This window comes from Aythya ferina, assembly GCF_964211825.1.
Source record: "Aythya ferina genome assembly, chromosome: 1".
In the NCBI taxonomy this organism is placed as follows: domain Eukaryota; kingdom Metazoa; phylum Chordata; class Aves; order Anseriformes; family Anatidae; genus Aythya; species Aythya ferina.
In genome coordinates, this window is record NC_140296.1 from 43,621,114 (window position 1) to 43,632,171 (window position 11,058).

The window sequence follows — 11,058 nt, forward strand, 5'->3', positions numbered from 1 at the left end:
ATGGCAGAGGGATGCAAAGATGTCCCAGAATAGTGGCTTTGAAAAACATCTTGTCCCAGTGCTGAAAACTAGGCTCTTGAAGTGAAGTGGATGATGATGTCCTCCATCTGTCTTTCAGGTCTTTTTAGAAAGCTTAGTCTACTGAATAAATTACTGTACTGTACAGGTTACTGCATCAAAACATAGTAGGAAGCAAGGGTGGAAGAATTAATGTTCATTATGAGCAACTCAGAGTGTACCTTGCAGAGACCAGACCAAGGATGTTCATTCAGTTATGAAGAGCTTCAGTTTAAGATCATTTGAAGAAGGTGAAACAACTAACTCTCTTTCCTGCAGCTATTTCTTAACTCAATTTCTGAGGGTAGATATCTGAGAGCAATGACAGATGCAGGAAAAGTAGAATCGGTGAGTGGAAAGGGAACATTTCTTGAAGTTGTCATAATTAAATTACAGCCATTACCACAGTAAGCAGAAAAAAAATGAAAACCATTCCAGCATACAGATCCAAACCCAAAATGCAAGTTTTCTTCCTAATTTATTAGTTTCCCCACATTCGTATTGCTAATTATAATTACTCCAAAAGGATTATTAATTAGAAAATGTTTTGCATTAGGCAATTGGAAGACATGAAGCTCCCTTCTGAAATAAAAATCTATAATGACATTACAAATACTGCTACAGTTTTACAGTAACGGTAATCTAATGTGATTAACTACTACTGAAGATATACAAGTATGACTAAGCAAACTAATTAACAATGCTGTTTAGCATGTCTTTATTTTTGTTCCATTAATACTCTATAATTTGTTCCTTCCACAAGAACATTACTTATGGAAGGAATACATTTTTCTTTTAATAATAAGATCTTTTCTTGTGACAATACATTTTTGTTTTTAAGTACCTTTACAGGGTTTTAGACTACTTTGAGAAAATTTGGCTGGGAGAGTTTAAAATTAATGAATAAGAACAGCCAGAACTTTGTCCCAAATAAAACTGAGTCAATACACAAGTCATGTGGAATACGTAATAGTGAAAACTCATATGATTTAAAAATAACACTAATTTTTCCAAATGAAATGGTGGAAATTGTTTTGGACGCCCTCACTGGCAATTGGACTGACCATCTCTTCCTGGTGTCTTTTCTTCTGCCCACCACCTTGTTCCTACATGGCTCTCCCTGGTAGCAGAGACAGGATCCTTTTCAGTCCTTTCAAGTAGGGACAAATGCATAGTTGCATAAAAGGTGCGGTCCTCTTCTCCAGGTGTGATTAGTGTCCCTTTGTTGTCTTAATGTGACCCTGAAGAAAACCTGGATACAAATGCCACAAACTTCAGTAAGAAAAGCTTTGGTTCCTCATCTAAATTTTATCACTTGGGCCTATGTCTATTTAAAACTATGTTATTACAAAATGGTCTAGAATAGCTCAAGAGGATAATCCTTACTTAACAGAAGCATTGCATGATAACTTAATCAGGCTTTTCCATTTGCAGTGTAGGCTGTCCGCATCAATCTGCATTGTTAATGATCCCAAAGAGTTCAGAAGGAAGAGTGGTATGAGCAGGAAGAATTAGCTAAAAAAAAAAAAAAAAAATAAGTCTGATTTACTGGGAAGCCAAACCACAAAAGAGAACATGAACTGTACAATAATAACAGTAACTACAGAAGTAATAGGGAGATTGCTTGTCCAGCAACTTAATGCAACTTATCTTAGTATATACTATGTTGAAGACTTCAGGATAATGTATATACAATGTAGTTTTACAAGAATTCCCTGAGTCCCTGAGACCATTGGATTATGTACACTCATTCTTATATCAAAAGGCTTATAAGAACTGTAAATCAATGCATTTTGCTGATTTATCAACAGCCAAATAAATTACATTTGTAAGAAAAAACAAATATAACATGGAACTGGGCTTCTCTAGAGTGAAATGGTTTGAAATTAACTAATGGATGGATGATTGGATGACACAATACGTCACCAGCTGAACACGTCTGAGAATAATTTAGACTACAGATACCACAAAATCACACTTCCTCCTTAATTTTTAGTTATCTGTGCCCTGAAAATACTGCTTTTCCTAAACTGCTTTTTTTGCACTAACAGTTGTAGCTGGTGTTTACAGCAACTGTTCTCTGCAGTTTTGATTCAACTTATACTTTTAGAGTTAGAGAAAGTAGCATTAAACCAAATACAGCCCAAAGAATGTTTACTTTCTCTTCAGTGAAAATGTTTGCTCCATGTCTGTAGAGTCTGAGAGTTTTTAAGAAGCATTCTTTAAACAAATCTTAAATATCTATTCATATACGCATAACAAGACTGTCATATTCAAATGCATCTTTAACAGCTATTCATGACTTCAAAAAAAAAAAAAAAAGCATCAGTGTATATATAACACTAATTGGTTTTCATGAAAAATCTCAGCCAGTCTTTGGGGTCAGTTTACCCTGAATTCACTATTAGCTCCAAGGGGTTGGTCACAACTTTACCTTCTTGATCAAAAACCAGCAGTGACCTCTGCGTACAAATGTTATTCAGATGCTTTACTATGCAACAATTGGCAATATACCTGTTCATGTGAAAAGTCGGGTTCTCTGCATAACATAGCTGCAGCAAGAATGTAAACTCCTGACTTAGCAAACAACATTGCAGTGTACCATAGGTTAACAATTCACTTTAAACTTAACAGTCCCCCAAGCAGTTAGGGTTCACCAGGAGGCAGGTAACTGTATTTAGTCATTCTAAAGGATATTTAGTATGTTCAGAACCAAACGGGTACAGAAAACGGACACAACATTTTCAGTGACAAGAGAGTAAAAATGTCCCTTGACTTAAGTCCAGAAGAAAGGTCACTGAAATGATAGAGTGCAACAGAGAAAGAGAGAAGTTTTTGTATTTGAACTCTATGCTCCTACCCTAAACACAGGTCAACTGCATAGAACTTGGCATTCCATGACTGAAAACAGGAAACAGTTTCCTGGAGCAGTGGAACTTCAGCAGAGATCCCCTAGTGCTCTGTCAGCTAGGTAGTTTTGACAGTAGACTGCAGGAAAAATTTGGAGTATTTGAAGTATTTGATACTTCCACAATAAAACAGATGAACAGAACCTTTTGTGACTGTCACCTATTTTTGATTTGACAAAGTTTTATATTACTTTTATAATTTTTTACTTTAAATTCAACTGAATACAATTTCAAGATAACTGACCAGCATCAGAAAATGCCATTGCTTATGGGTATGTAAATCACTTAAATTAGGGTTCTGGCACAACATGGCAGAGCCCAGCACACTAGCAATAATTTCAAGATTCTCCACTCAAACCAGAATCTGCTGCTACTTATTTATGCTCAAGTTTGGAGGCTGGTAATAAGAGAGGTCTTGGTTGGTGATCAGTATTTCTCCCCTGCTCCTCCTTTCTCCCTCAAAAATATTGGTATGGCAGAATCACAGCATGGGAAAACAGTTCAACACCTGAGGTTCTTTGGGAGCTTGTGATACTGCAAGGGACCTTCTTGGTTATCAAGGGAATTCAGTGCCAAGCAATCATAAGTATTATGTGGTATGGTCTCTTGAAATGAACTAGTTTCATTCTAAAATCAATTAAATTTAACTCCCAATGCTCCCGTATAAATTCAGTTTCAGAAGCTCTTTTCTCTGATGGTTTCAGCTTCTGTTTAACTCCAATCTGAATTTATTCAAGGCTACTTTATATCCGTTTGTTCTTGTGCCAACACTGTACTTCACTTTAAATAGTTCTTTAACCTCCCTGATGTATTTACAGAGAGCAATCATATCCCTTCTCAATTCGTTCTTGCTTTAGACTAAACACATCTTTTTTTAGTCTCTTCTCATAAGATTGCTTTCCATTTCCACAGTCACCCTAGTAATCCCTTTCTATACTGGCTTAATTTGTCTTGATGCTGGGCAATCAGGACTACAGGTGCTATTCAAGATGAAGTCTAATTAATGTCTTTTACACAGCAGGAATATTTCCCCACATTTTAGTGGGAGAATCTCACCAGAATTACATACTTTTTCCACAGATGTATCTCAACCACTCTACGACAACATTCAGACATCATACAATCAATCCTTTCCCTACCCCTATTTCTTGATGATGAGCTCCCTCTAGTTTCTTTTCCAGTTCCCTCAGGAATGCAGATTCCTTCAGATATAGCTTTACACTAGGAATGTAGAGAAAATTCATCCCATTTCTAATATCCAGGCTAACGTCTTCTTGTACTATTAATACCTTGTTCCGCTTTTATGTTAGCGTTATCTACTATCCTTGCAACATGAGCATATACTTTTTATGTGAGAAGACCATTAAATGACAAGAGTAAATAAGATGTACTTCACAGAATGGTAATAATTTCCTGTCAGTACAGACTGCTTTGGTTTCTCCTTGAAGAACACATCATCCACCTTTTAACTCTTTTATCACTCTCCCTATCAGCTGCTTTGATGACATTATGTAGATGCTCCACATTTCTTCTGTCTATAAAAATTCATTCAATTTTTCCACTTCAGCTTGAGTTATTACACTTACCTTTAGTGAATATATGCTCAGCAGTATTCCGTTTGCTTATATATCTCTTCTTATTCCTTCCTATTGAGATCAGACTCATGAAATGGTTCAGAACATTTTATTTACCTTGAATACCTGCACTTGACACTCTCTAGTAATATGGTATCCTCTGTAGAATTACGTAAAATTTCCTCTGCGTGGTACTTTTCTCTTTAAGCACTATTTTGTTTTACAAAGAGTCCAATTGACAATACCCAAATGGTTCAATCTCCCCAAGCCTACTCTAGAAGCTAGTAAGGACAACCAGACTAGAAAGACCCTAGCTTCCTCGCCTGGTGCCCACATCAGATATCCTTACGTGGCTTAGAAGAGAAGCCTTAAAAAGACTGATACTCTTCAGCCTTACCCCAGCCAGCATACCTAAGGCATTTTTGAGAGCATTCCCAAGGCACTCCTCTATTAAACTGTAGCTAAAGAGTCTCCTTGAGGTAAATCCTAACCTCTCTGGCAATTACCCCATTTTGCCTGGTCGGCAGCCTTTTGTCCCAGCTGTTGTGAGTCTGGCACTGGGCCACAGCTGGGAAAATAGCTGCTCACTGTTAACCCCATCATGGCTGTTTCAGGGTGGAGTTCATACAATCCTAATTACAGATACTTTAAATATGCAGACAGCTCTGGTCTCACCACAATTGTGCTTTTGGCATATAAGTAAATATGCCAAAACACTTACTTAATATTGGTGTAAATGAAAAAAAAAAAAAAAAGTACAACTAAAGAAACGGAAAAGTGTCTAAGGTTATAAACAGATATAAACATTAAAAATTAATCAAAGGGAAATGGTATATGAATGCATATCTGAAATACTCCAAGAATGATTTATTGCAAGAGGTAGCAGAAATGTCATTATCTGAATGATTTAAAAATGAAAATATTTGAGATTACCTAACAAAGAATTATTCTATACATTGTAGAAGAATGGTTAAGTCAATTCCATAGGCCTGAAAATGGCCATCTGATTCAAAGAGATGTAAGGTTACAAAATTTTTCATTATTACTAGTGCTTGCCCTGAGAATAAAAGAAAACGCCAAAAGAGGGTCCTTTTATCTGAAGATTAAAATTCCAATGATTTCATTTCTCATAACGATCTTTTTACTTTTTTCCCCCCTCAATTTCACTTATTTGTGGGGTATTGTCTAGCATAAACACTTATTTCTTCTCCCTGTAGAGCACCACAAGAGTGCCTTAAGGAATTTAGCCAGATGAAGTGAGACAGATGTGTTAAGCAGATGGATGCCAAGGAAGTGGCTTGGTTTCTCCAACAATGGATGTGAAGGACTGGAGAGTAAGTGGGAAAAAGTCTTGGCTGGTGTGGTGATTTTACCGTGCTGGGCAGCTAAACCCCACAACCGCTCTCTCACTCCCCCTCCTTTAGATGAGGAGGGGGAGAAGTAAAGCAAAGAACAACTCACGGGTTGAGATAAGGATAATTTAATTAAAGGGAAATAACTATAATAATTTAAATAAAGACTACCATGAACTAAACAATTTAACTAAGGGGAAACAAAAAGGGAAAGGGGAAAAGGGAGGGGAAAAGGGAAAAATAAAAAGAAGGGAGGAAAACAGACAAATAAAATAAATGAAGGCTATATGGAAGTGCAGAGGAAAGAAATTACTCTCTAATTCCCACAAATGAGCGATGATTGACCACGTCCTTGAAGCAAGGCCTCAACGCACGTAGCTGGTGTTCGAGAGGAGGACCGATGTTTTCCCAATGAGAGCCCACCCCTTCTCTCCTCTTCCTGTTTCCACCTTTTATTGCTGAGTGTGACATCACATGGTATGGAATATCCCTTTGGTTGGTTTAGGTCAGCTGCCCTGGTGATGTTTCTCTCCTCACTTTTTGCCCACCCCCTAGGAGGGTTAGAGAAAGGCCCGATGCTGCGCCACTGCTGCTCAGCAGTAGACACAACACTGGTGTGATAACACTGCTGTTCCAGCTACAAGTACAGAGTACGGCACTGTATGGGCTGCTGCCGGGAAAGTTAACATTCCAGCCAGACCCAGTACAGCTGGATAGAGCTAGAGGAGGAGGACTTTTACCTTATTGTAAGGGAAAGCAGGAAAATCATGTATACTACTTTGATAAGCTGATCTGAGTTAATTGTCAATCTTTCTGGCTGTTATAAGTGCATATTTCTCACACTAGCACACAGCTTGAAGCTGTCTTAAAGAAAAACTATTAAAAAAAAAAGAAAGAAAAGCACGAAACAAGGTACTCCAATCTTACTTCAACGCTTAAATTTAATGAACATAGCTCAAATGCACATCTTTACCAGCTGAATGAAGTAGCATCCATACTTCTTTCTAGTGGTACCAGAGGTTGTGCAATGTTTTCCTTGTCTGCCACGTGACTGGAACAAAAAGGTGCACACCAAGGTGAATGACTATCATACCCACAAAATGCCTGATAGCTTTTGATAGCTTTAGGTTTACCAATTCTGAACTACACTGTAATTCCATTGAAAGTATATAGTAGTGAAATCCTCATGACAAAGAAAGTGGTGAAAACCTTGCAAGAGGTTGGACCAGGTGACCTCCAGAGTTTCCTTCCAATCCCATCACTTCTGCGATTCTGGAACAAGCTAGCTTTATGTCCAAGACACTGCATGTGACCTAATACATATGTATTCTTTCTCAGAAAAAAAATCAGGAGTGAACTTTGAGATACTGGAGTTACACTGGTTTGTTATTATAGCTTTATAAAACAAAACATTTTGAAGACAGATGTTTTCATTCTCAGATCATGCTAATACATAGAAAGAAAACAAAAAATTAATTTCAGTGTGGTAATATCTAGGAATCATTTAGCCACGTGATCTTAATATTTGTGTTTCTTAAATTTTTTAAGAAAATACCAACTGTACTGCTTTCTAGTGTCTTAGCCAAAAGTCTTTACTTTTTCCACAGGATAGCAGGACCATCCTTTAATCTAGAGCAAAACAGAACACAGCTTTCTGTGTCTAGGAAAACATTTCTGACCATTGTCTGAAGTAAGAATCATGGTGAATGAAAGCTGCAGATAATTTTTCTCTGTGTCTTTCCTACTCCTCTGACCTGCCAGTCACTTAATCAGCACTAACATTTCCCTTGCGCCTGCACTTCCCACTACATTTAGGTACCAAAAAGACAGGCAGATTTAAAGAAGGGCAACTAAAGTGAAAATATGACCTGTGAAGAGAAACTAAAGGAACTAAAAACCACATGCTGCAGTATTTGTACTGGGTTCCCAGTTGCTTCTTCGGGAGTTATGCACAAGAGCTACACAATCATTATCAATCTTTCTTTCAATATCTGAGATGTACAGAAGTGTACATTTCTTTATATAGGTACCTTAGGGAAGCGAAGCTTTGAACCAGATGAGGTCCCTTCTAGTAATTAAGTAGGACAGATACTGCTGACTAATTAACTTGATAACCAAGAAGGTGGGGGATGGGAGAAAGCAGTGTTATTTTTCAATACTGGAACAGAATAACCTGAGACATGAGGTTACATTTGTAAAAGGAGGAACTCCTTGGGAATTAATGAAGAATTTTCGTAAGACTTGGTGAAGCGGATGGTGGGGTAAATCAGAGCTTTCTTCAGCTGACAGGAATTGCATTTCTCAATTTTGGTGCATGTGAACATGAAATTCATGTGCCTTACAGCTGTAAGACTGCTGTTCTTGCATTTTTCAGTTTCCTCTACATGACTGTGTGATACTTCACAATATTTTAAGTGTGATCAGCAGAGGCAGTGTGAATATCTCGGTATGTTTCACTTTCTGTGTGAACAAAACAGGGAGCATGGCTTTTTGTTGGACGATGTATGTAACAGTTGTGAGAGCCTCAAGTTGATATTGAGTATAGAAACAAGTTAATGGTAAAATCATAGGCATATCAGGTTATCATGTGTGATTTACATTTTCTGCAGCATCACCCCTTTCTCTTTTCTTTCTTCTAGTCTATTTCCCTTCCCTTCCCTCTCATCATTTCTCTGCTGCACCCTCAAGCCTCTTTTTTTTTTTTAAACCTCCTTGAAACATTCATTCTAAGTGCTACACTCCCTCACTTCAATTTCTCCTGCCCCTCTCCACAGCCCATGTATTCCTAGTCTTGTTCCAGACTGAAGAGTGAGAAAAGACAGAAAGAAAATGCAGAGAGCAAAGCTTGTTGCTTCTGTATCAACTGGAATATCCCCTCTTACACTCCTAGGTTATATGCCATTATACACCTGCAATAGAAACAGTTGGAGGCAAAGACTGTGCAGACAGGAGGTAGGCACAAGCTGTTCAGACTACAAGAGAGGCAAAATACAGTTTGCCATTACTTTGCGGTCTATTGACCTATGTTGTGATATTCACTGAATATATCCATGTTCATGTTAAGAGGATTCTTTGTTACTGAGGTCTGGCAGTAAAAGCCACCAACCTTTCAGGTGCCTGAAAGGTTGCAAATAGCTGTGTTTCAGCACTAGAGTTCTGCACATTCCTAGATTTCTGTGAATGGTCCTTCAAGACCTGCCAACCCTTGTGACTGGGATAAAGAGCTCCATGCCTCTTTCATGCCTGAAACCACTCAGATTTGAATTTTTCCCCTGACATATATGGTCTGGTTGAATTTTCTATGAACTAGGGTTTATTTAAATTTTAATAAACCATTTATTTTATAGCTTTTTCCCCAGGATTTGCAGCAGATTCTAAAGTGTCAATTAACTTGACAATAAAGCCCTTTCAAAAATAAAATAAAGCTTTATTTAAACAGTCAAATAATCATTTAAATTATAAATGAAGTGGAACTAAGATTATTCCCTGTATTTTCAGTGGTAGAAGAACAGCTGAGAATTAATTGGATCAGTTTCTCTTCAAACTGATGGAAAGAGTTCTAAAATATCATGCCTTAATTCTTCATTAAACAGTTTCAGATGTATTCAGTGAAGCCAGGCACTGTAATTTCTAGCCTGCAGAAGTTCCACAAGGATTCTGGGACCCACTAAACACTGGAAAGATGTAGGTTTTCGTCTTGGAATTACCTTTGATAATGAGGTTGGCTTTCTTCCCTGGAGATGACTAATCAAACTAGCAGGAAAAATGTCTGTGTCTTATTCCTCAGAGATCTCCCCAAACTGTAAGAAAGTGAACAGGTTGTTTCCTGATTGCTAGGCAGTTGGGAAAGAGCCAGCAGCTGGAAACTGCTGTGACTTACAGCAGTGAAATAGGGATCAACCAAAAAGGAGAGAAAAATGTGAGACTGAGAGATAGTGACAAGAAAAGAGATTTCTCTGTAATTCGATTGAGGTTTCAAACTCTTCTGGTCAGCAAGGAGTGCAAAGACCTTACGTCCCTAATCCAGAAAATGAAGAAGAGCTTTCCCTGAGGGTTATATTTTATGTCTCTTCTGTGTTGAATTGTGGGGGATTATTCCAGTCACACAGCAGCAGTTACTCATGTAGTCTATGTTGCCCTAACAGACATTAGGTACCCACAAACTCAGGACATGAGGGTGCAATGGATAGATTAAACAGTATGTATGAGTGTATTTTGACCCTCTCTTTAGCTACATTCTGGAGACTGGTCAGGACTGGTTTTGTTTGTTTGCTTGTTTTGTTGTTCATCTAGTTTTTGTTTTGTTGTTGTTATTTTGTTTTTGATTTGTTTTGTTTAAGTTTTATTGACACTTTAGGTGTTTTGTAACCAGCTCAGACCATCTACATTAAATTGTAACTTTGGCAAATTTGTGAAATTATAAGACTGTTTAGAAAGAACATATGTATTGTCATGTCAGGGAGCCCTTCTCTACAGTTTTTACCAGAATAACCCCACAAATGTCTTTTGGTTCTTTTCCCATCTCTGTCTTTAAAAATACTTTCTGTGGAAACACTTACAGGTCACAAATAGTCATAACAGTTGCAAACTTTTAAATATATGTGTTAATACCATTACATTTCACAATGTCCCTGCTTATTGGGTTCTAATGCTTTAGCCTACTGCTCTTTATTCCCCTGTCCCCAAAACAATGTTCTAGTTGGCCAACAAAAGCACAAAAATTGTAAATGAAGGTTAAAACTACCTTTTTTTCCACCTTTTCTGCCTTTCTACCTTTGCTGCATTAAGATACTGCCTCATCCGCAGCAAGTTATATAAAATATCATAATACTTAGATACTCTTGTAATAGATAAGCAGGGTTGAGAGCTGTTTTACCTTTGGCTTTTAATTTCTCATCATATTTCAGTTCAGATATAGACCCCCTGGAGGAATGTTTTCAGAATGCCGTACTGGGAAATACTATAAGTGTGCACAAAATTATAGCTCATTACAACAGTGGGAGTCATTTGGCTGTCTGCTTTCCCAGTCTTTCTGTTGAAATGAGATTTCAGTGTTATTTTTGGTTTGATAAAAAAAAAAAAAAAAAAAAAAAAAGGAGGGGAGTATGGGGAGTATTATGCCAACATTACGTATAGTTAGATGTATATACGTCTTTATATGTCTTT

The 11,058-nt window shown here is 37.5% G+C and overlaps 1 long non-coding RNA gene across 1 annotated transcript; it reads right to left on the reverse strand.

Moving 5' to 3' along the window:
* Window positions 1–497: 497 nt before the first annotated feature.
* LOC311430573 lies at window positions 498–6,358 on the reverse strand. The gene is made up of 3 exons (XR_014688874.1): window positions 6,220–6,358; window positions 1,444–1,511; window positions 498–1,309 (listed from the first exon to the last, which is right to left on the reverse strand). It is a non-coding gene; the product is annotated as an uncharacterized lncRNA (long non-coding RNA).
* Between the last annotated feature and the right edge of the window lie 4,700 nt (window positions 6,359–11,058).